The sequence below is a fragment of the Heterocephalus glaber genome, unplaced genomic scaffold (assembly GCF_053883595.1).
Source record: "Heterocephalus glaber isolate CG9 unplaced genomic scaffold, H.glaber_assembly_v1.0 deba00001594, whole genome shotgun sequence".
In the NCBI taxonomy this organism is placed as follows: Eukaryota; Metazoa; Chordata; class Mammalia; order Rodentia; family Bathyergidae; genus Heterocephalus; species Heterocephalus glaber.
This window is the reverse complement of record NW_028258369.1, coordinates 15,927,111-15,933,376: the sequence shown is the minus strand read 5'-3', so window position 1 is coordinate 15,933,376 and position 6,266 is coordinate 15,927,111. Positions and strand designations below refer to the sequence as shown.

At 37.6% G+C, this 6,266-nt stretch overlaps 1 protein-coding gene across 4 annotated transcripts in view; it reads left to right on the top strand.

Annotated features, from left to right (window-relative positions):
- The window catches only part of Glra2 (glycine receptor alpha 2), a 192,090-nt gene that overhangs the window by 60,412 nt on the left and 125,412 nt on the right, over positions 1–6,266 (top strand). The gene's annotated exons all lie outside the window — the stretch shown is intronic.

Genomic DNA, 6,266 nt, shown 5'->3' with positions numbered 1-6,266 from the left:
ACAGTTTTCTGCCTCCTTCCTAGCCTATGCACACAGGCATATCCTTATTTAGTATTAGTATCATCCAGGCTTCACTAACCTTCAATATTTAGTGCAAAGCAGATCGATACTGTCTGTACCTTGGATTTCCAACTTCTGGGAAGCAAACAGCTCAGAAAGGAACTGATACTTATATTCCTTTTGAGATAATGGCTTGGCTGGTTCTGGGCCTCCCCTTTGTGTTGCTTGTTAAGAGTTAACTGAAGAATTATGCATACTTTTAAATTGTTATTGAATCAAGGATGGACCATTCTACCATCCAACCAGAAGCTCTGTTCTCTCTCCAGTCACTGCCACCAGAAACAGTAGCCAGCAACTCTCCAGCAGTTACCACAGTAGATGTCTTAATGCAGCAAAACACTAACAAAGTAACACATATTTTGCACTTAGCTGTCAACAGGTAGAAAGTTACTTTGGTTTTCTCAAAATCATATCTGCAGTTCATAAGAATGCTGGCACTTGTTCTCTTTCCCTTTTACCAAGAGTAAGATAATGTCAAACAAAATGATAAGAAAATGGCTATTCTGTGCCTTTCTCTCTTCACCTGTCACAGTTAAATACGTGTAACATTAGAGACATAGTAACAATAGTCATGTCTGCTCTAATTATTTTAATGCAAGGCTAATAACATTTTATCTTGACAAATATTTGGATATATAAATAAATCCTAGATATGAAATGACTTTTAAATTTAAAATGTAACTAAAATGTGAGCAGTATTGGCTATTAAGTCTTGTGATTTGAGGTCCTTTTTTCCGGTGGTGTTCAATTTAGCCATGTCCTATTCAACACCTTCAAAACATTTTATTCAGAAAATATAAAAGCATTTGGAAAAGTTTTAGCTGCAGATTTATCATTTGATCTCCAAATTGAATCCAAATCATACTTGGACTTAATTAACATGAGCTAACCATATGTGTGCACATTTTCTGAAGGGACCACACACAGATGGGAATAGATACTGTATTTTTGTCCTTCCTAGTTACTACTGCTCAATGCATATGTATATGTTTTTACAATGCCTTTACAGTGTTTGGTAAACATGGACCTTCATAGTCAGCCATTGGGATTTTAGTCTGGGGAGAGAGGTAGAATAGCTAATGAGGCAAGCAGTGTTGCCATTTATGTCCTCCATATCCCCAGTTCAACAAGGAGAGTCAGTACACGTGCTTATTTGGAACTAACTGAGAAGAGTCTAACCATAAAGTTTAAAACCAACCTATGGCTTGGGTTCAGACTTAGCTGATATTGAAAAACTGATGTATCTCTAGGGATCAGCCACAATGTTCTTAGCCTGGTTTTCTGTCTAGTTTCATCCTTCCTTTTGATGTTTTCAGTATCAAAGTCTGTTCTTGAGGATATATGTAGGGAATCTGAGAATCTTTCAACTGATTTCCACAAAAGAGGAAATGACTGACAGTGACTGAAACATTCTCTTCGTAGATTTCCATCTTAGTCTTGGGAGCCTTTAGTGAAATTTCTATTAATTATTTGTAACAGCTAAGAGTTGGTAGGGTTTGAACAAGGTTACGCTGAGATCTTTCTGGAACTCTTAACAATTTCCACAGCACAAATTTTCAGAATTGTTTATGTGGAAAGTTTTGTCAGGTGCAGCCATATCTGTACCTTTTCATGGACCAGGTGAGCAGCTCAGGGATGGAATGGGCAGGGTACTTTCTGTGCTTTATAGGATAAGTTCAAGCAGCCATTTCATTGCAGATTTTTTCAGAATGATGGATCCTTGTGTGGGTACCTTGGGTTTTAATTCAGGAGCATCAAATGATTAATGCAAAACATACTTCTCTGAGAGGTCCAAAGGACGTTCTCAGGATCTAGGTCTGAAGCATCCGTTATCTGTCCCATCCAGTCAGTGCGAGTGCTTATCTAGGCCCAGACAGAGTCATTAGAGGTTGTTCACTTGATTTAGTTGGATCTGATTTACATTATTCAAAAGGATTCTCTAAATGAGGAAGATGTAAAACTTTTAGTGGAAGAATAAATTCTCAGCTATTGTTATATAAACATATATGTGTATTATGACATTATATCTGCATTCTCCTTCAAGAGAGAAACTGTCTTATTTCAAGTGTGTGATGTACGGTGCCTAATAAATATTTGCCAAAATATTGCTGAATGGAAGAAGTGTTTTACAACCCATGTGGAGTCCTACTTAACACAATCCCTCCTCACTGAGGCCCTGGAGCTAGTCCTTCTTGCACTCTCTTCTTCCTTCATGAGTTTTGTTCCAGCCACCTCCCTGGCTTTTTTGAAATTTCTCAATGGCTTATTTTCCTGAGATCAGAGACAATGACTGAATATCCTATCACCACCCTGAGTACAATTCCTTAGGCTACTCTTGGCATTTGCACATTCATGTTTGTTAACAGGCACAAAGGTCTTGGCTTCTTCTCTACTTCAACAAGAAACTGACTCCCATCCCTTGTAATAGTGTTCTCAGTCTTCTGGCTATACTCAACATATTCTTGGTTGCCAGTGAACTAACCTGGGCTTTACTGCCCTGACTGTACAATATGGCACTCTATTATGAATGAGGCCCTCCTTGTCTCATTATCCCTAGTCATTCACTAAGCAGTTTACTTGGGGTTCATTGTCCTATTGTGGTATCAAGGAGAAAGTAATGTTTCCCAAAGGGAATGCTAATGCTACTGAAATATTGCAGACTCTTTCTTAATCTTTTATCCTATTTCTATTTCTAAACCTTCTCCTTTTAGTCTATCATGTTGACAGTAAAGTCATCCCTCAGGACATGCTGAAATAGTATTTCTTAAAGTGTGCTCCAGGACACCAGCATCAACTTTACCTAGGCTGCTTAGAGAGTGCCTGAGCACCTGCATTTCTACAAAGCCTCCTCAAGTGATCTTTGTGCCCACCAGAGGTTGAAACCTATTATGCTAAAGGACACTTTGATGAGACAGACAGCCTAGGTGTATTTTAATCCACTAATTCCTTAACTCTTCCCTCCTCTCTTTCTCCATTGTGTGTGGGTTGTATTAATAATGCGCTTTTGACTTCTCTCTTGCCCCTAGGCTAACTTCACTTAAGGTCTAGGTGGGTTAAGATGACACTCTTGCTCAACTCTTGAAGCATCCTGTCAAATCTCCCTGACAGTAGAGTATCACATGGCTCAGAGCTGTCAAGGTACAACTGGGAAGAAAGATTAAACTGATCTACATTGCACAGTAAGCCCTATGTTCTCTGGGAAACAGTTGATTATGTTCTAGGATACTTCATGACAAAGCCCTGTGGGAGAAATAACTGTCTCATCTATTTGCCAGGATTGTTCTTATTTTAAGAATTATTACCTGCATTTAAAGCTTTCATCATATTCAAGAATGCAAATTCACCTATGTGAAGAAATGCTTCAAGCTGGTCATCTTCACTTACGATTTAGAATGACAAAAGTGTTGAGCAGGATGGAGGTGTGGATGAGGAAGGAAGATCAGAAAATGTTTTTTATGGGTAAATCGAGTCTACCACACAGGGCCCCAGCTACCATAAGAGGCTAGAGGAGACTTTTAAAGGATAAGTAATGATAATTCTGGATGGCTGAAAAAATATAAAGATGACTAACATGGCTACAACCAACTCTTCTGGCTTCATGGACGAAAGAGGATAAATTTCCTGAGGAGGAAATGTGGTAGAATGGCAAGTAAATGTAATTTAATGTCAATTAAAGTTGGGTTCAAATCTAACTTAGGTTACTTACTCATTTTGTGACTTTGGAAACATGGCATAAACTTTGTGAAATTCAGCTTACTTATCTCAAAAATGGAGCTAACACTGTTGCTTCATGTGAAGGTAATCCATGATTGCAAAATGACCCATGACAAGTGTTCAGAAAATTACAATTATTAATACTAGCAGCAGTAGCATAACTTTTAATTTTGTTCTTACTAAGTAATTTAATCCTAAAGGAACAGCATAAGTTCTATCTTCTCTGATGTATCATGTTTTGCTCAGAATTTGTATCATCCTGTATAGTGTGCTAAATGTGGTCCCCAACAGAAAAACAACAGCAATATTGCCAATATTTTCTGCTCTTCCCAAGAAATACAGAAACATCTTCTTGTCCTTCCTCTCCAAATAAAGACAGGCCATTGTAACCAGTAGAATTAACTCTCCCAAAATAACATGTTGGCCACCTTTGTTTTAGGCAAACAAATCACTCATTAAAATTTGTATTTATATTTGAAAATTCATTTTCTCTTCAAATGGTATTTTTCCTTCACAAATCTCACTGGAATGGATTTCCAATTCTAATACTGAGTTTCTTAGGAACTAGTAGTTGCTTTATGAGTCAAGAAGCCTCTGTCTTCCATAATATTGTAATACTAAATGACTAATTTACATTTTTCTAGAAATGTGAAAATAGGCCTGGTAGTATATTAACCTACCTGACCAAAACTCAAGAACAGGTGGACTATGCTTCTTGGCCTTCCTTCAGGTTGATTTGCCTATTTCTAGTGAGAATCCGCTAACCACTTAGAGAGGGGCCCAGGCAAGCTCTGCTGGCCTCCTTCAACATTTCCATAACTTGGCAACACATCATGGGCTCTGATGACCAGCCTCCTCCCTTCTAAATCATTTGTCCTTTCCCATTCCCATAGAAAAAATAAAAACGTCTGAAATTTTCCCACAGAGTTTCAAGATGCTGATTTATTCATTTGTTCAACAAATATTTATTGAATACCTACACTGTTGTAGGCACAGTCTTAGATGGTAGAAAAGAGAGACCTGGCTTTCATCTATCTTGGATCGTAGTAGGGGAGGACAAAAAAGAAACAAAAAACATAAAAATTATAATATTTGAAATAAAACACTGTAAAGGTAACTGAATCCATTTATAGTGTTTGCATCTATCAGAAACCTAAGTTTTAAGTGAGGTATAAACCAAGAGCTGGTTTTATGAGCAAGGTGAACTGAAGGGGGGAAGGAAGGAAAGAGCAAGAAAGATAAGATGTGTGGAAACTGACTTTCTGTGGCTTGTTTTGTTCTTTGCTTTTAAAACCTAAATGCTTGCTCAGCCTTCTTACTCTCAGTAAAGAAGCAGGGTCTCTGTAAGGAAACATTATTCCTTTCCTTGTGCAAACTTGGATGGAGTGCCCCAAATGCATGTATGTCACCTGCACTGACAATGGGAGAATGAGAAGTAATGCTTCAGGAAATAAGTTCTTTAAAACAAATGAAAAGAAAGAGGGGCAGTCTCAGCTCACTGCTTTCAAATGCAACGGCCTTAATATTTCAGATCATGGGAAAGAGGAGAACAAATTCGACATGATGTAGACAGCGTCTACCAGCAAGATGTCTGAATTTCCAGGCAAATCTGGAAGAATACTGGCTTCTCAATTAAAATATTTAATTCCATGAGAATCACCAAAAATAAGCAGAGAGCCAGGTCAAAGTAGAAAAAAAAAAAAGCTCACATTTTGGTGTATTACTGTACACATCTGTCTTACTTGGTGCAATTTCTACATCTCTGTACAAAATAGTATGATTTTTTTCCCCTCAAAGCTCATATTTTTCAAATCACAAAATAGCCTTAAAAACAAATGGGATGGTCATTACTTTGGGAGATTCTGCACTAAGAAGAAAGCATAGGGGAATGTTCTGGGGTGAAAGGAATATTATAAATCTGAGTCTGAATGCTTTTTACATGGGTGAGTATAGATTTTAAAAATCGTTGCTCTGTAACTCAATATTTGTCTATTTTTACTGTATTTAATGTATACTGTAAATGAAAAAGAAAAAATAATAGGAAAACCTAGATTTTAAGTGCTCAGATGTACGGTAAATTCAATGTCATAAATTATGAGCTCAAGACATATTAGATCTTTACAATCTTTTCCCCATACCATTTGCTCAGATGATGAAATGATTTAACAAGCTGCAGAGCTGTTAACTCTCTTATTATTGTCACCCATTGAGTTCCAATAGAAAACTTATCTAGGAAGAAAATTAGAAACACAAGGGAGAAAAAAGTACCACTGGGTTCTTAGCTGAGACAAGATTCAGGGATAGTTTCGTATTTGCTGGGAATTTCTGTCAGTGGGGCCTTCCATGATGTTAATAATTTTGATTCCCCCAAAATTCTGGCTCCCTGTAGGATTGTTAGATATATCAGCCACAAAAGAAAGAACAATTGTGTGTGAGAAATCTGCTCCCCGGCTGGCGATTTAGCTCAGTGGTTCTGCCGCCTGCCTCGCAAG